Source organism: Balaenoptera physalus, assembly GCF_965194825.1.
Source record: "Balaenoptera physalus genome assembly, chromosome: 18".
Taxonomy (NCBI): Eukaryota; Metazoa; Chordata; class Mammalia; order Artiodactyla; family Balaenopteridae; genus Balaenoptera; species Balaenoptera physalus.
This window is the reverse complement of record NC_138899.1, coordinates 38,305,067-38,325,369: the sequence shown is the minus strand read 5'-3', so window position 1 is coordinate 38,325,369 and position 20,303 is coordinate 38,305,067. Positions and strand designations below refer to the sequence as shown.

At 32.2% G+C, this 20,303-nt stretch overlaps 1 long non-coding RNA gene across 1 annotated transcript in view; it reads right to left on the bottom strand.

Moving 5' to 3' along the window:
* Positions 1-379: 379 nt before the first annotated feature.
* Positions 380-20,303, bottom strand: part of LOC309647496 — a 138,632-nt gene continuing 118,708 nt past the window's right edge. The window contains exon 2 of the long non-coding RNA XR_014256086.1: positions 380-1,687. This is a non-coding gene — a long non-coding RNA (uncharacterized lncRNA). The remainder of the gene's footprint in view (positions 1,688-20,303) is intronic.

Here is a 20,303-nt window from a genome sequence, read left to right as displayed (position 1 = left end):
TACAGACCAATATCACTGATGAATATAGATGCAAAAATCCTCAACAAAATAGTAGCAAACATAATCCAAAAACACATTAAAAGGATCATACACCATGATAAAGTGGGATTTATCCCAGAGATGCAAGGATTCTTCAATATACGAAAATCAGTCAATGTGATACAGCATATTAACAAACTGAAGAATAAAAACCATATGATCTTTTTGAATTATGGTTTTCTCAGGGTATATGCCCAGTAGTGGGATTACTGGGTGATATGGTAGTTCTATTTTTAGATTTTTAAGGAACCTCCATACTGTTCTCCATAGTGGCTGTATCAATTTACATTCCCACCAGCAGTGCAAGAGGGTTCCCTTTTCTCCACACCCTCTCCAGCATTTATTGTTTGTAGATTTTTTGATGATGGCCATTCTGACCGGTGTGAGGTGATACCTCACTGTAGTTTTGATTTGCATTTCTCTAATGATTAGTGACGTTGAGCATTCTTTATGTGTTTGTTGGCAATCTGTATATCTTCTTTGGAGAAATGTCTATGTAGGTCTTCTGCCCATTTTGGATAGGGTTGTTTGCTTTTTTGATATTGAGATGCATGAGCTGCCTGTATATTTTGGAGATTAACTCTTTGTCAGTTGCTTCGTTTGCAAATATTTTCTCCCATTCTGAGGGTTGCCTTTTCATCTTGTTTATGTTTTCCTCTACTGTGCAAAAGCTTTAAGTCTTATTAGGTCCCATTTGTTTATTTTTGTTTTTATTTCCATTTCTCTAGGAGGTGGGTCAAAAAGGATCTTGCTGTGATGTACCTCATAGAGTGTTCAGCCTATGTTTTCCTCTAAGAGTTTTTTTAGTGTCTGGCCTTCCACAATGTTCATTGCAGCTCCATTTACAATAGCCAGGACATGGAAACAACCTAAGTGTCCATCGACAGATGAATGGATAAAGAAGATGTGGCACATATATACAATGGAATATTACTCAGCCATAAAAAGAAATGAAATTGAGTTATTTGTAGTGAGGTGGATGAACCTAGAGACTGTTATACAGATTGAAGTAAGTCAGAAAGAGAAAAACAAATACCATAGGCTAACACATATATATGGAATCTAAAAAATAGAAAAAAATGGTTCTGAACATTGGGGCAGGACAAGAATAAGACACAGATGTGGAGGATGGACTTGAGGACATGGGGAAGGGGCACGGTAAGCTGGGACAAAGTGAGAGAGTGGCATGGACATATATACACTACCAAATGTAAAATGGATAGCCAGTGGGAAGCATCCACATAGCACAGGGTGATCAGCTCAGTGATTTGTGTCTACCTAGAGGAGTGGGATAGGGAGGGTGGGAGGGAGATACAAGAGGGAGGAGATATGGGGATACATGTTTATGTATAGCGATTCACTTTGTTATATAGCAGAAACTAACACACTAGTGTAAAGCAATTATAATCCAATAAAGATGTTAAAGAAAAACCATATGATCATCTCAATAGATGCAGAAAAAGCTTTTAACAAAATTCAACACTCATTTATGATATAAACTCTCCAGAAAGTGGGTATAGAGGGAAACTACTTCAAATTAATAAAGGCCATATACAACAAACCCACAGCAAACATCATTTTCAATGGTGACAAACTGAAAGCATTTCCTCTAAGATCAGGAACAAGACAAGAATGTCCACTCTCACCACTCTTATTCAACACAGTTTTGGAAGTCCTAGCTGCTGCAATCAGAGAAGAAAAAGAAAAAAAGGAATCCAAATTGGAAAAGAAGGAGCAAAACTGTCACTGTTTGCAGATGACATGATACTGTATATAGAAAATCCTAAAGATGCCACCAGAAAACTACTAGAGCTAATCAATGAATTTGGTAAAATTGCAGAATACAAAATTAATGCACAGAAATCTCTTGCATTCCTACACACTAACAATGAAAGATCAGAAAGAGAAATTAAGGAAACAATCACATTCACCACTGAAACAAAAAGAATAAAATACCTAAGGACGTAAAAAGACCTGTACTCAGAAAACTATAAGACACTGATGAAAGAAATCAAAGATGACACAAACAGATGGAGAGATTTACCATGTTCTTGGATTGGAAGAATCAATATTGTGGAAATGACTCTACTACCCAAAGCAATCTACAGATTCAATGCAATTCCTAACAAATTACCAATGGCATTTTTTATGGAACTATAACAAAAAATCTTAAAATTTGTAAGGAGACAAAAAAAATCCCGAATAGCTAAAGCAATCTTGAGGGAAAAAAACAGAGCTGGAGGAATCAGGCTCCCTGACTTCAGACTATACTACAAAGCTACAGTAATGAAGACAATATGCTACTGACACAAAAACAGAAATATAGATCAATGGAACAGGATAGAAAGCCCAGAGAAAAGACCCACCCACCTATAGTCAACTAATCTATGACAAAGGAAGCAAGGATGTACAATGGAGAAAAGATAGTCCCTTCAATAGTGGTGCTGGGAAAACTGGACAGCTACATGTTAAAGAATGAAATTAGAACACTCTCTAACACCATACACAAAAATAAACTCAAATTGATTAAAGACCTAAATGTAAGACCGGACACTATAAAATTCTTAGAGGAAAGTATAGGAAGAACACTCTTTGACATAAATCACAGGAAGATCATTTTTACCCACCTCCTAGAGTAATGGAACTAAAAACAAAAATAAACAAATGGGACCTAATGAAACTTAAAATCTTTTGTACAGCAAAGGAAATTATAAACAAGACAAAAAGACAACCCTCAGAATGGGAGAAAATATTTGCACATGAATCAATGGACAAAGGATTAATCTCCAAAATATATAAACAGCTCATGCAGCTCAATATTAAAAAAACAAACAACCCAATCCAAAAATGGGCAGAAGACCTAAATAGACATTATCCAAAGAAGACATACGGGTAGCCATGAGGTACATGAAAAGCTGCTCAACATCACTAATTATTAGAGAAATGCAAATCAAATCTACAATGAGGTATCACCTCACACCACTTAGAAAGGGCATCATCAGAAAATCTACAAACAACAAATGCTGGAGGTGTGGAGAAAAGGGAACCCTCTTGCACTGTTGGTGGGAATGTAAATTGATAGAGCCACTATGGAGAACGGTATGGATGTTCCTTAAAAAACTAAAAATAGAGTTACTATATTACCCAGCAATCACAGTACTGGGCATATACCCAGAGAAAACCATGATTCAAAACGACACCCCAATGTTCATTGCAGCAGTATTTACAATAGCCAGGTCATGGAAGCAACCTAAATGTCCATCAACAGAGGAATGGATAAAGAAGATGTACATATATACAATGGAATATTACTCAGCCATAAAAAGGAACGAAACTGGGTCATTTGTAGAGATGTGGATGGACCTAGAGACTGTCATACAGAGTGAAGTAAGTCAGAAAGAGAAAAACAAATATCATACATTAACACATATATGTGGAATCTCGAAAAAAGTTACAGACGAACTGGTTTGCAAGGCAGAAATAGAGACATAAATGTAGAGGACAAACGTATGGACACAAAATGGGGAAAGTCGGGGGCATGGTGGTGGGATGAATTTGGAGATTGTGATTGACATATATACACTAATATGTATGAAATAGATAACTAATAAACAAATTATCTAGGAATAGGTCATTGATAAGCTAAGATTCAGCTCTTTTTCCTGTCTAGAAAAACAGAAAACTAATTCATACTTGGTTTTGCAAATCATATAAAGAACAAAAGAAAGAACGAAAGAAAGAACGAAAGAAAGAACGAAAGAACGAAAGAAAGAAAGAACGAAAGAACGAAAGAAAGAAAGAAAGAAAGAAAGAAAGAAAGAAAGGAAGAAAGAAAGAAAGAAAGAAAGAAAAAGAAAGAATGGCTACCATATATATTATATGGCATTTAATTATGTTCTAAGAGATTTAAATATATTAACCTATATAATCCTTCCAACCATAAGTAGGAAACATCATCTGAGACCTGGAAATAAGTAAAATATTACTGGGTGATCTTTCGGTGTAGCACTGAAACTGAACAATTTACAAATTTTCATTGGACTATTTTACAACTTTTTCGTGGCCGGGTTTGTCTCGACTATTTTGTTCTGGTAGAGGGCCAAAAGTTATAGTTTCTATTCCAATTGAACATTAACAACTTTTGTATCCAACCCAGCACTCTTATATTTCTATATGTAATCTAGCTTCTCAAATGCTCTTTAAAGGAGTCACAATAATTTACCTGTTACCTTATTACAGTAGTTAATGATTTAAAGAAAATCTTTGACACATGTTAATTTTATATTGGTAGGAGAGTCATACTTTTGAAACTTATGCTTTAAGTGTTTTGGAAATCATCTGGGAAGATGCCCAAGTAGACTTCCCTAAAAGATTCAAAGAAACTGCATGGTTAAAGAAATGTCCTTGTCAAGAGCTGCTTAGGGAATAAGCTTTTAACCTACAAGTTAACAATTTAGCCAGCCACAGTTTCATTGATGCTAGCAGAAGATATGAGACTCCTGGGACAGAGCAAAGGACTTTATTACAGCACAGCAGGCAACACAACTTCCTGTTCTCATAGGTTCCCTTTGCACCCCCATGTCTGTAGGATGGTGCAGAGATGGGCCCGGGTGAATTCTGCACACACTGTACATTTGAAATACGGCTGAAGAACCACAATTTTGGATAACTCTAACCTTTTAAAGTGGCTCCTAGCAAACCTGTCCAAACTTTGACCTGGAGGGAGGTATTATCTTCCTTATCCTCTACTGTAAACAAATCTGTTCCTGGTTCTGGAGTGAGGAACACACCCTAACTTGCAATGTCATTGGCTCTATAAACATCCTGAAGTATTAGTCTAGACAAGAAGCTGTTGCCTTTGTTTGGAGAACTTTGAGACAGGCATGAAGAATTGTTTCCTAACAGGTGCTTCATGGGCTGTTTAGCTCATTTTTGTTTTATTTTCTTCCTTCCTTCCTTCTTTCTTTCCTTTCTTCCTTCCTTCTTCCCTTCCTTCCTTCCTTCTTCCTTCATTCCTTCCTTCCTTCCTTCCCTCTCTCCCTTCCTTCCTTTCTTTCTTGGCTCACAGAGAACTAGAAAGAATGTTAAGAAGTAACAGAACTTGAATTTTGTTCCTCCCCTTCTCCTGCTTTTGGGTTTCTTACTTGTTTTTTTCTTTTCTATTATGGTTTATTACAGGATATTGACTGATTTGGTTTTTTGATTCACATGTTTAATAATTTATTTCTCATCGATGGCAGAAATTTAGTTTAGCAGGGTTTAGTTTAATGATATGAACATTGGTGATCTCTGTAAACAAATGATTGAGAACAATTCTCTGTTGAGTGAGAGATGATAGAGAATCAAGTTTGTTAGTCTTTTTTTTTTTTTGTCTGTTTAGTTATGAGCTCAAATCAATTAATAGTTTCCTGTATGCTAGGAAAGAAAACAGCCATTGAGATCTGGAATAGACTGTGATTGTATTTCTATGTTTGCTTTTGAACTGTGGATGATATTGTAAAACCAAAAATATAAACTCTCTGTGTCTGTGAGTCTGTGTGTTTGTACTTGAGAAAATATTTTCCTTTTTATGTAAGCATGAGATTATTTCCTACTCTAACATCTCTTACATAAAAGATCCTTTATTGATGTATAGGTATTAATAAATGCTTAAGTAAATAGAATATTTCCAGATTCTCTGAGAATAAAAAAATACTAAATCTTAATACTTTTAATTTACCAAATTTTAAGAAAAAACAATCCTTAGAGAAACTGCTAGCTTAGAAACATTTTCAGAGTCTACATTCATAGTTAAGTCTTTAGACTGTTGTAATAATTTTGTGTGTTTTAAAAAATATTAAACAGCTATATACCTTTTTCTTGAGGATAATGCAAACGTACATTTTATTTATTTGCCTGTTTATCTTTAATAAATTTGTGTTGTGTTTGTTTTAAATGAAGAGGCTAGTTTAATCTGAACTTCTTACTTCTTATACTGGTTATATGATCAAGTAAGCTAACATAAATTATAACAGCATAATAATGACAGTAAAAGTTTTTACATCACTATTTTTCTTTTCCTTTTTCAACTTAAACTATTTCCAAGATATTTCGGTAACTTAAAGGCTTGGATTATTAAATTGAGCTAATTCATGATATAATAATAATTCGTTATTAAGTTGAGTTAATTACCACTTAAAAAGGTGTAAAGGAGATGTGTGTTGGCTATAGAAATTTGTGTGACGTGCATTTTAAAGTTTAGCTAACCTGCTATAATGTTTGATTGTGGCACAGTTTGGAGCTTTTTACTTCCCAGTTTTATCTGTCAATTAGGAGTGAGCTTCTTTGATTAAAAGTTATTCACATGGGTAGTTTAGAGTATACTCAGCAATAGTGACAAAGAAAAAGAACCAGACATGCAAGATAATAGGAAGAATTTTAATTTTTTCAAGGGTAAAGTAAATAGTTTTGCTCTAAAGTGTAGATATAGTTGTCTCAGAATATATGAGAGTATATAATGAAAGGCAAAACTTGAGGAAGTATACCAAGTTATAAAAGATATGAGAGGCAAGGGAATATTATTTGCCTTGATCTATAAGTCTTATATTAGTTTTTTATTACTGCTGTAACAAATTACCACAAACTTAGTGGCTTAAAAACACCCCAAATTTATTGCCTTATGATATTGGAAGTCAGAAGTCCAAATTGGGTCTCACTTGGCTAAAGTAAAGATGTCAGCAGGGCAGCATGCCTATCAAGGGCTCTAGGGAAAACGCTGTTAACTTGCATTTCTCAGCTTCTAAAGGTTACACCCATTCCTTGGCTCAGGAGCTCCTCGCAGGCAGCAATCACATCACTCTGGTCTCTGCTTTTGTAGTCACATCTCTCCACATCCTGGAAACGCACTTGTGCCAGGAATAAGCTAGAACATTCATAAGGCTCATCATTTTTGTCATTCCTTGCCCAGGGATCAATGTCCTGAGCTGCCAATCATTCAAATTCTAAAATCTATTTTTGGAAAAATGTTGTCTGAACTCTTAATTTTTTCATGTGGGAGTCCTGGAATACTGTTAGCATTATTTTTGATGTTCTATTTTATATGGGTATATGAAGACGCTCTTTCTCTTTCTTTTTAAGCTGTCTCTAACCCACTGTTTAGTAGGTTATGCTTTTTTAAGCTGAAATGAACAATTCTAAGGTAATATCTGATTCTCACTGCCCCTTCAAAAATCAAAAACAAATATTTTTGCTGAGTCTTCTTATAAAAGTAAATGCAGTACAGATCTGCCCTCTGTCTTACCAGGATATAATTGGACAAATCAATAGTGCAACCAAGGCTATACTTGGAGTGTTACATTTGAGAGAAATCTAATCAGGTATGACAAGCACATATTAAGGAATAGGTATTGACAATATTTGGAGCCAAATTCTGCAATATTCTTCCAAGAAATCTGACTTGTTACCTGGATTATCAAGTAAGTACCACAGTCTAAAAATTCACAGGTGAATTTTCTCAGTAAGGAATTCACTACCTAGTAATCTAAGGACCTTAACGAATCTTAGAGAATTTCAACTCAAAAGAAATCTACCCAAATATATAAATATAACAGTTGAAATCCGATGGAGAGTGTGTCTTGGGCTTGGAACCTCAGCCTCACCAATAAAAAAAAAAAATCATATAATTTGAGGAGTCAATCTAGAATTTCTTCTGAAACTTTATACACAGAGGTTAATTAGTTGACATTATTAGTTGCCAAAAATATTCAAGTCTGATTTTCAGAACTGAAGAAGGCTTATTGAATTAAGTAACACTCTTGCTTTATCTATGCAAATAATCAGTCTAAATCTAATAAGAACAGCTTTTTTTTGTGATCAAGAATAATCTTTGGAGATTCTGATCACAACAGGGGAAAACTGTCAGATCAAAAATATCCACAACTTGGATATAAGTAAAGAGATTTCCAGGTATTCTTCTAGCGCAGTTCTGGGTTCATTTACTGGTGATTACCAACCCTCTAGGGGCAGTGGTAAACTTATAGAATTTTGCCTGGTAGAGATGTAAATAATTTCTATCCAGTAGAAGAGATAATCCCAAATATTATGGTTTGTGGATTTGTTGGATATTGGCCAGTTTTGTATTTTATTCAGCAATATATCAAATTTCATATCTATCTTTATTTCTATTTCTATGTATATACTTAAATGCTCTCTAAACTGTTCATAACACGTTACTGCTTCCTTTATTAAATAGTAAGTTAAATATCAACTCTGACAGATGTTCATTTTATATTTGTATGAGAGGAATGCTTTACAAAACTTCTGAAAATTACACATTAATGAACTCTATTAAAAAGTTTCTATTATTACCCTGGATTTAAAGATGAATATACTGATGTATTGTTAGGCTTTGTAACTATGTCAAGGTCACTTATACAGGATTAGATGAAGTATGGTTTAAATACAGGCATCTGGTGCTATAGGATATAATCTTATTCAGCACTCTGTATGAATAAAGTCACCTTAGAACAAGAGATCCCATTTCATAATACCACCCTAATGAAAAAATTTGGATCAAAAACAACATGTTTGCAAAAGTTCCCCCATCCAAATGATTAGAATATTCCAGACTCAAAATTGAGTTTCAGCCTAGCTTCTAATGCAATTCTGAAAGCTATTTGCAAAAGGAATTATAAAAGCATAAACCTCATTTGATGACTGAGTCTTGCACTTGACTTTACTCAATACTTTTTATATATTTTTGACATAAAGTCCTCTTCAAATAAAACATATTGTTTGTATTCAGCAATTTAATAAAAATTGTCAATTGGTCTTTCTGTTACAACCAACAAGATTTGCACATTTTTATTATCTTAGATTAGCATGCATTTTAGATAGACAAACAATATCATTTATACCAAACATAAACTTTCCCATTTGGCATTACTTTGAATGAGGAATGATAATTTAATTATCAAATAGATAAAATATTCACCTACTTAAATTATGTCCCCAAATCATCATGGTGGTCCCATAAAAATATAATCACAATATATTTAAAATCAGACATTATAAATTTCTTCAAAGGAAAACTTCATTAATTAATAACACATTCCGTTTAACATAATTAATACTTATTAGCTATTTCTGTGTTGTACTGTCCATTAAACATAGTACATAACACTGACATTTAAAATTAAGTTCAATAACAAAGCTGTATAAAATTCAAAGGAATGTATCTATGCATGCTCCTCTGTTTACTCTCCTATGCGTGAGACTATAATTATGAGTCCTCAGTTTTATATTTATTTTTTAAAAAAATCAAATTACCTTCTCTTCTAGATGAATTGGTAGAGTTTTAGAACTCTGACAGCACCCATACAGCCCACATTGCCAAAATAGTGAACACACAATATTGATTTGCTGAATGTACTCTGAAGTAACAGTAATTTCTGAATGGTCTCTGCAGTATATTTTCTTACTTGAAGTGAATTGGATGTAGACTGTTCTTGTACTACATCACAAGAATTAGTTTCTTAGGATTAGCATAATGCAATTCTCTGAATCCTCCTTTCCACTTTACTGTTTCTATGTGCCTGTTTGTTTATAAGAATGCACTATCATTCACTCTGATTCATTAAAGAAATGCCTAAGCAACATAGTTCTGTATAATTTTGAACATCGTTTTAAAAACTATGCATGAGAAAACTAGATCTGTGCAATTTTTTATTCAGCTTTAACACTTTCTGTTGAGACATATAGTAGATTTATTTCAGTGCTGATTATGCCAAAATATGATCAAACTGCTATAAAAGTGTATAAAACCAGCTACACTTTTTATTAAATAGGTTCATTTTGATATGAATATTGTTTGTTATGCGCTAACACGGAAGACATTTTGTTATTTTCATTATGGAAAAATTATATCCAACTGCTATCTAGCATTTCATTGCAAAATGTAGCTCAAAATGGAAATACATGGTGTCCACTGGCGTGCACACCAAGCCTTACCTGAATATTTTGATCATTTTTAGACAATGAGGAGCCAAAGTGCAATGTATTATTCTGAATATTCAGAACATCACTCTGCATTGATCAATTATCTGGAGCGCTTTTGAACATTTACTGTTTTGTAAAGAATTATCTCTGATCATGTATCTGTCATTTAATTAGATTTATTTTCTGTCAGGATTTCTATACCTAATCTAATCTTACATAAAGCTATCTAAATCAGATCTTAAAACAGTCCAAACATCTATACATTCTGTGTCTGAAGCTCCACACATTTTCAGATAAAAGGTCCTTTAAAAATGGTTGGTAGATTGTCAGTGGACTGATGCTAGCTACTTCAAAATGTAGTGGAGAACTTGAAAAAAAATCTTTGAATAAAGTACAAATTAGAATAATGTTACCATGTTACTTGCTAGCCTTTTGTTCTAATTTTTTTGTTGATTGCGGAGAGCCAACTACAAATCCAGCTTTAAACCAATCAAGAATGACTTTATTTTTGTCCCTCCTTACCTCTGGTTTCAAATATTCTGCCTGGATTTGTCAATTCTTTCATGATCCTCTGCTGATCTTGAGTAACTAATTCCCACATTAGCTCACCTGTGTCACAGGTTTATCACGTTTGTCTTTGTATTTGCTAGATCCTTTTCTCCAGAAACATTTAACGCATGCATTATATGAAGAAAACAAAACAAAACCAAACAAAAGCTGGTTCTTATGTTTAATAAACTCACAATCTAGAACAAAAAAGGTTCATGTATATGTTATGTGCTATGAATACATACAATTACAAAGAACACAACTACAAAAGAAGGTTGTAACATGCTTTATATAAATCAATCCATTCAAAAAATCATTAACATCTATTCTCTGATAGTCACTGTTCTAAGCAATAGAAACAATTATGAAAACACAGAAGAGGTATTTACTCTGGATTGAAGAAATTTATAGAGAAGTTGTACAGTAAATTGCATTTTAATTTATGCTGAAAGATAAAGTCGAATTTTTCCAGAAGACAAAATGGTAATGGTAAGGTTCTTCCAGATAGATGGTAAGATATAAGCAAAGACAAAAAGATAGAAATGGAATAGTAACCTTGATATTCATGGACTACAGGAATGATAAGTAAGAGTTTTCCTCACTGTCATCATTGCAAGAACAATGCTTTAAAAGGAGCACTATGAAGCCAGGGTATTTTGAACCCTTCTTTCTGACCTTTTAATACGTGAATTACAAAATGGAGGTTGGGGGACTAGAGAAAGTCAAATCTACCTAGAGAGAGGAAAGACAGGGCTTATTTTAAAAGTATAAATGGGTTCATGAAGGACTAAATATTATTGACTAAGGAGGAGACAAAAATTGTGGAAAGCTCATGTATGTTCGAAAGAAATATAATAAGATTTCCCATAGAAAAGGAGCCTCACCAATTCAAAACGAAAGAAAAAAAAGATGTTTAACATTATTAGTAAATACAAATTAAATAAGGAGATAGTACTCTGTTCAACATTATCAGTAAATGTACATTAAATAATGAAATATTATTTAACCATTAATTTTTTTAAATTTGTGAAAATTTGAATATATACATCTATTACAAAATGTGGTGAAATAGTATACTTCAATGATTCTTTTTGGAAGGCAACTCAGAAATAAATATTTTAACATGTTCATACTCTTTATTCTAGTAATTATAGTAACATGAATATAACTTTAAGAGGTAATCAGATTCAGCCAAATATTTATGCATTATTATTTTTATTAAGCCTTATTTACCTTACTAGGATATTAGGAAATAAAGAATCAAATATCCTAAATACATGATAATATTTCATTAAATATTGTATAACAATATATGGGATTATTACATAGAATAGACTATTATACAAAAGTTAAAATTATTTTTATAATAATTTTATCATATATAAGATAAATGTGAAATATAAAAAAGTAGAATACAAATTTTCTAACAGCATTATCTCAAGTATATAAATATGTATGTGATACACACACGTTAACAGTAGTTATTTGTTGGTAATATGATTATGAGTAATTTTCATTTCTTTTATTTTTATGTACTTCCCTGATTTTCTACATGGGATGGATATATGCTATTTCTAAAGAAACAATTATTTTAAAGATAAACATAGAAAAGAATATCTGAGAGCACTGTGGCCATTGAGTTTTTTGCTTTTTGCAATAAGTAAGGCCAGATATTGAAAAGCAGACAGGGAGGAGACCAATGGAATAGCATTAGGTTTATTGATGAATTTTCATCATGAAAAGTTATTTCACACTACCTCTCTGAAGTCTTCTTCCCAGGTGACTGAAAACATCCAGCTTGGGCTACGGGTGTGTGGGAGAGCTGAGTTTGTATCAGACTCTGGCCACTTCAAAACATTTTCCACAGTCAGGGCAGTTTGGGATAAATAGATGATATAGCATAAATTGTGATATAAGAGAATCCTGGCTGTGTTTAATTTTACATGAGCCCTGTGATTCTGAAAAAGAGAGAAGGTTAAGAGCATTCTACCTATGTCAATACTCGGTCTCCCCCATTGCAATTTTCTCTTTCCCACTCTTCTGATAACCCTTTCAAAGAAAGTCTCTTCTGATAAGGCCAGGTTTGTTTTTTGCTTGACAACATGTTAGCAAAGGAATTGTGACTCAAGAAGATAACTACAAAATCTTATATTTCTTCTTTTAAGCTATGTAATTTCAATATCTATTTGTCCCGAAATATTTTTTCCCTTAGCTATGCCCAAACTAAAACTTTTTGAAGATGGTTAAAACAATAACTGACAAATAATTATTGTGTTATGTCTCCATAATGCATAACCAATAAGAGATTATGCATTTGGTATGTATGCAAATAGTAAGCATTAAACAATGTATATGTAAATATTATATAAGTGGTATGGTATGTAAATAGTATGTAGTTCTGATACATCTACAATGTTTTTAACTAGAGGAAAAAAGCGAAGAAATTAATTCAACAAATAGATTAACTACTTAATTTTTACCAAAAATTAAAGTTCAGTTTAATATTTTATGAAATTTTCTTTTTCAATCATGGCTATATATGATGATGAGAAAATTTAAACCTACAAGGGGAAATATTTGAGATAAATTTTTAATTTCTAAAGGTATTTCTGAAATGCCATTAGAAATTTAGAAGTTTTGCCACACTCATTCAATTTTTGCCCTGTGTTATGTATAGGAGAGACAATGCATTACACAGGGGATTTAAAAATGAATTATACCTGACTCTTGCCTTGGAGGAGCTGATACAATGGTGAAAAAAAGAAATTTATAGAGACGTCGTACGGTAAATTGCATTTAAATTTATGCTGAAAGATAAAGTCGAATTTTTTGACGTTTTGCTTACACTTCTAATTATGATGCAGGAGGAACAAGGTGGATCACTAGTAAATATAATAGGCTTGGAAGACAGTAAAGTAAGCAAGTTTGTATATGGAAAACTAAATATTCAAGATGGTGCACAAGTTCTTAACTCACTAAGTTTCCTCATCTGTATAATGGGAATGATAAGCTGATGAAGGGGCACCTAATACAGTATGACCCCAGATTATGACAATGTGATTGGAATGCTATGGGGATTCTAAGACAGAGGGCTATAGGGACACAGAGGAAGAAGCAGTTAAGTTTGTCTGAGAAGGCTGGTGAAATTATATTAGTCTGGACCTACCTTGAATGTTTAGATGAAAATGAAATCACAGGCAAGACAAAGGAGGAAAAGCAATAAGTGAACAAGGTTGTAAAAGCATTTGTCAAACTCAGGAAATATTCGGGGCCTTAGGGATATAGATATGGCAGGGAAAGGTAAAGGCTGTGGAAAAGTGGGCTGAACCAGGATATGAAGCCTATTATGTTTGGGATTTATTGTGTACTAAATACAGAATTAACTTTATATTTTAAAGCAAATTCTATACTTTAGAAATAAAACTTTAGCAGCTTGGGGGTAGATAGATTGGACATAGGAAAGATTGGAATTAGATACACCAGTTAGGGGTATATTACAATTGTCCATTCAAGAGATAGCTAAAACCTAGACTACATCAGTACAAACAAAAATCAGGAAACAGTCACTTGGTAATTAAATATAAGTAAAAATATTTTATAAGTATAGGTGGACAGCTTAACCACTTGTTTTGAGATGCTTTTGAAATATCCAGGTGAATATATCTTATTTGTAGATTTTGATAAGTGAAAACCTGACCTGCTGGCTGCTAAACTGTTAGGGAAGAACTGAGAATTGAAAAATAAAGCACAGCTTGTCCAATACACCATGACTCTCAAAATAGGAAACCAAATCAAACCAAAGCCATCATGTTCTTTACAAAATATCTAACTCAATTTTTTTCTAAACAGCAGTTCATCCAGAGACATATGGTCCAAGATGATTATAGAGAAATTGACCTAAAACTTGGTCAGCACAAATTCATGGGTTCTGAGAGACTGAATATAAACATGGACACTAGTCAGCCATAAATGACAACAGAGCTCTACCCTACAACTTCCACAGCAGCCTGACCAGGAAGCCAAGACACAACCTCTGCAGCAATCAGTCCAAAACAGTCAATAACTGTCAACTTCCTCAATTTTTGTCCCTACTTCTGAGGCCCAACCAGATAAAACCAAAAATGGTCCCCAAATCAATCCCATAAATGTCCCACTTCTAGTCACCCTGCCTCCAGCTTCCCCATGCAAACAGCCTCCGATTAGAGAATATTTGAAGACTTCCCTTTTTTTTGCACTATAAAAAAAAAAGAATGCTTTCCCATTTCTGTGCCTACCCATGAGACTCTAAAACTCAAGTGATTGTGGCCAACTCCTTTGTTATAACCAGCTTTGAATAAATAGCTTCTGTTTGTTCTCATTTTGGTTTCCTTTGTTTAGAACTACAACTTTAAAGGTAAGTCCACTGACTTTGCCGTTTGCAAAATCTGAAACATCCCTTTCAAGACTCTCCTATACCTAACTCTAGCACAAAACCTAAGTACTCTTTCTACCTTACCTGCTATTAAAGGCAGCCCACATTTATATTAAATAATCTCCCTTGCTACAGGAAGTAGAGAATCTAACTTTGCTGAAAACAACTGTGCTCCTGATGGTCTCTGGCAGATGTTCATCTATATTTGAATTATACATAAGAAATAAAATACAAATATTGGGTGAAAAGAAAAATAGAGTGAAAGGAGTCAAATATAGACAACACTTTAGAAAGGAAGGATAGTTAACATTTCTTGAGTGTTTGATGTGTGTCAGATACTATAAAGTATTCTTTCTATATATTATCTAATTTAATTACTAAAACCAACCACTGAGTAGGTCTCACTATCCCCATATTAGGAGAATGAGAATCCAAAAAAATTAAAGGACAAAAATGTATGCACAAATAATAATACAAGTGGTTTTTGCACAGAGACTCTCTGACTCCAAAGAATTTAGTCAAAAGACTAAATGCATCAGAAAGTAAACATAGAATGAAATATGAGAAGATCACCTTCAGTTCAGCTCTAGATAACTGGTAATTTTGGTGACAGCAATTTCACAAGTGTAATGGTGACCAGGGTCAGACTGCTGTGAAGGACCTAAGGGAACAATAAAGTGGAGGCAGTGGATACTAATTTCTCAAGAAATCTGGTTAGCAAGGGGAAAAAATGACATCTTGAGGAGAGGCATGAATATGGTTAGTCATTTCTGGGTGAGAGATGATTGAAGATGATTATAATAGAAAAAAAATGGAACCAGTCAAGATGGACTAACTCAAGGTACTATTTAACAAAAATGAGGGTGTTGTTTAGAGTTACATTTGGAAAAGCTAAGGGAGTAGGGAGAAGTCAGTGATTAATAACAGAGCTTTAATGTTTACTCTTGTTAAATAGGGGCAAAACTTAGTCCCTTGAGAATGAATATGACTTTTGGAAATGGCCAAAATACCAGCAGTCAAATTTGATATATTTGATATATCAAATATTTTTATATATTTGATATATATTTGATATATTTGAATATCATGATTAATGATGTTATACTTTGAAGTTCAAGTTAAAATGTGTTGATAATATTGTGATGTGTGTTACCTTAAGTGATTTTTGACCTTAAGAAGTCAAAAATAATTTTAGTAATTTTAACATTATAAGAGAAATATATATTGTTTCCTAACAAGCCAACAATTCATGGTAATATATGAATTCTAATATATTCCCACACATATAGTTTATACTATGAATTTAAGGAAACACTTTTGTGTGTGTTTCAATAATGTTGACCCTTCAGAAATATTCATACCACAAGAGCATAAGTAATAAAATAGCATATACATGTATATATGTACATATACATACGTATTTGTCTTGAATATGTATATATATGTGTATAGCCAAGACATATATATATATATATATACAAGTTAGAAAGGCAAAAAAATTTTATTCATCTTTGTGAGAAGTTATAACATTGCAAAACCATATCTAAAACCTTGAAATCTTAAAATGTAATTTATTTTTATGAAAGAACATGAGCAAGTATAAATTCTAACATGATCAATGTCATTATTACAGTTTATAAATCTATAGTGCATAAAGATTGATAAGATATGACAATCTGAGACCCAAACATTTCTATAAGATCTAGGGGATCATTTTCTTTTCGAGATAGACATATCAGCATAAAGATTTCTGCTTCAAGTTTTCTTGGTTATAAGGGAGTTTGAGTTTTAATCTTTTTGATATTCTTTACAGCAACCCTGTCTTCATCAAAAAGAAACATTTATTGAATGTCTAGGATGTGTAAAATTTTAGTAATGATAATAAGAATTTTAAAAGGACAGTCACCTTTAAAAAACCAACAAAAACAACTAGGAAATATTTCTTTTTTGACGTCCCAAACCTGATTCTGTTTATACATTCATTGTGAGTATTTACTGTGGTAGAACTGAAAAAACTTACCGGTGATTCAGTTTCTCCTTTCATCTTATTGATTGTAAAGAAAACTTAAAATGACTACTACCCTGTCAAAAAATCTTTGTTGTTAATTATAATTTGTTAGCATAATAAACGTTGAATATTGCAAGCTCCAATTTCTAGAATAAGCATAAAAGATGATTGAATACAAAAAGGCAACTAAATAGAAAGATATATTGCGCTGATAATTGGAGAAAACATTGTGCTTGAAATGTATTCACCTTAGAATGAGAATAAAATCTTACAAAGTTACACTGTTTCAGTTTCAAAAGGGCTGATTTTAATGAAGCATTGCGTACCATAAAACAACCTTGGGATGTACTCCTTATACCACTCTGAAGTGCCTGATGCGTGCTGTAGTCAAAATAACAACTATCTACAGATATTGTCATAGGTCATTTACCCTGTTAAAGGATTTGATCTCCTTCAAGAGTTTCAAATATCACTCTTACTAACAATTTTTTTCTATTAATCTCTTTGTGCCTAGCTATTAATCAGAGGTGTGATGTGGGAAAAAAACACAATCATGAGCAACAACAATAAAACTTGGTTTTTGGTGAGTTAACCAATTTGAAGCAACAAGTAAAATTAATCTACTGCCTAACGTGTTTTTAGCCAAAATAAGCAAGCATCACACCTCTTACGAGACATTTTTTTATGAAATATATTCTCCTTTATGTTGATTCTCTTTTTCAAATGCTACCCTATGACTCTCAAATTTCAACTTTGTAGATTATTATTATTTTTGAGTTTAGTATCATAGTTGGAGGGGGAATAAAAATATCAGCATTAGTGATAGGTCTCATATATGAACTCTAAAGATGCTTGGACAACTAACAAATTGTATTTGAATTTTTAAATTTGAAGTCCATTCTCTGTCACTATCTTCCCCACTTCTAACCTTTTGGTAGTGACAAGTTATGTCAATAGTAAATAGTAAATCCAGGGGTGGTTATACCTGAAATACAAACTTCTATGAAGACAAATGATATTTTTTCTTTTCTTTTTGATACATACCATATCTCTAGAAAATAATGCATCATGCATCCTGGTAAAAAATGTACTAAAAATACTGAATCCACAAAGTCAGAAAATTTCTTATATTTCTACTGATGCATAGTTGGTTTAATTAAAATTTGTATTTATGAAAAGGAGATTTATAGCAAAAATCATAAAAATTTTAGGGAAGTACATCAAGATGAATCATGCATTAATTATCCTAGAAATAATCAAGATAGAATTATATGTCTGTTTTAAAACTAAGACCAGAAAATATAAGTAATTTTCCTAAACTCAAGCAGCCTAATATATGAAAGAGACAGAATTTAAGACCAGGACAAATATTAGAAAATTGTTTATTTCCCTTTGTCCATTTTCTTTTTCTTCACTTCTTAACTCCTATATCAAATGTTTCTGGTCTCAGGAATGAAAATTTGAGTTAATACAACTGCATTATTTTTAGCCACTTTATAGGATTTTGTGTGCCCAATATCCTGAGACTAAACTACTGCTTCATGAGAAAATGTGTTTTGAATTCTGAACAATCAATATGCAAACACTGATTTCCTACAATTCATAGATATGACATGGTATACCCTCTGATTAAAAGATGGATCTAATATAAAATGTTCAATATGGGAAATCAAATAACCCTGAAAATTACATCATTTGAGAGTGAGTCATCAGCAGGTATGTTTCACAGGGAATGGATTTTAAGCCTTTGAGCTATAATTTGTTTTATGGCAAGTTGTTAATACTGTAAGCACATCAGAGACAATATGATGTTATTACGAATAAAATCTTGGCAGAGCCTCAGCATTCAAATTTCCTGTTCTGAAGTCAATAAGGATGAAATTTCTCTTTAAAGTGTATTAAAGAAAAAGAAGACATTATAACCATTTATATAGAAAGTAAAAGAATGTTGAAATGGAGGAATAAAGATAATGCTTGCTGAGATAAGGCATGTCTAATCCAGTCTATTTACAAACAATATTTTTTTACTACAGTTTGCAATTTCACCTAAGATAAATTAAATTTGTCCTTACAAATATTTAGTTTCACTAGAGATTATATATCAAATCCCACAAAAATGTGGCACAAATGTTTAATAAAGGTATTTAATTTTTAAAATATGTTTGTGGTCTGCTTAACTTTTTGAGACTAAAACATATAAAAGATAAATTCTTTCACATTAAACTGTTTCATATTTAATTTGGCTAAGTTTCCCTAAATGTTTCTGGGTATATGTCTGATAATTTCTCGAAACAAAATTTAAAAGTTAAAAAAACATGACATTATCTGTTGATAAATTATGAATTATAGTTTACATTGTATAAAGCTATCGATTATCACAATAATAGTCAAAATTAGAAAATATTTAGTATTCTTTCTATCCTTCTTTCACACACATACGTACACAGTGCACCTTCATATGTCCACACCCCCAAATCTGAATATATTTGTCATTTTAACCTATAGAATTAGGAACCCTTATAACAAATTTAATTGATATCAAAACAATGTAGTAATCATATGTGTATTTGTCATCAATTAAAACATTAACATACTGACATTAACATCAATAATCACTGAATTTTCAGGGTTAACTTTAGAATTACATATTAGACAATAGGTGGGTTTTAATAACAGGAGTAGTCAAGAGTCTAATTAAACAGAACTGTTGAATTAGCAAGTGCAATCTCACCTAAGATAAATTAAATCCATAGTGAATATAAAAGGAATTATTTTTGAAGCTGCCATAAAGGAAATTCCCTTATTTCCATTAACACTTAAATGAATGTATTATCATTACAGGCATCTTCACCTGTGGTGCAAATATATAGGTTTTAGTGAGAAATATGGAGTTTAATGGTCACAAAGAAAATGTGCAAAAATGTATTAATAAAATGAAAATATAGTAATTTTTTTCCAGATTTATTGAGATATAATTGACATATAACATTGTGAAAATTTAAGGTATACAATGTGATGATTTGAAATATGTACATATTGTGAAATAATAACCACAATATGGTTAGTTAACACATCTGTCATCTCACATAGTGTATTTTAATTTCATTTTTCAAAGTATATATTTATTATTATAATTATAATATATTATTTCCTAATAAATGTTAAAACTTCTATCAATGCAGACATAGGAAAGAAAAAAAAGTTAAGTAACTTTATTTTCTCAATATCAAACCTCTCCTCTCCCCTTAAACAAGGATTTCAATAATTTGATATATATTCTTCTGCACATTTTTCTACATGTTTAGGTTTTTGTCTATGTCT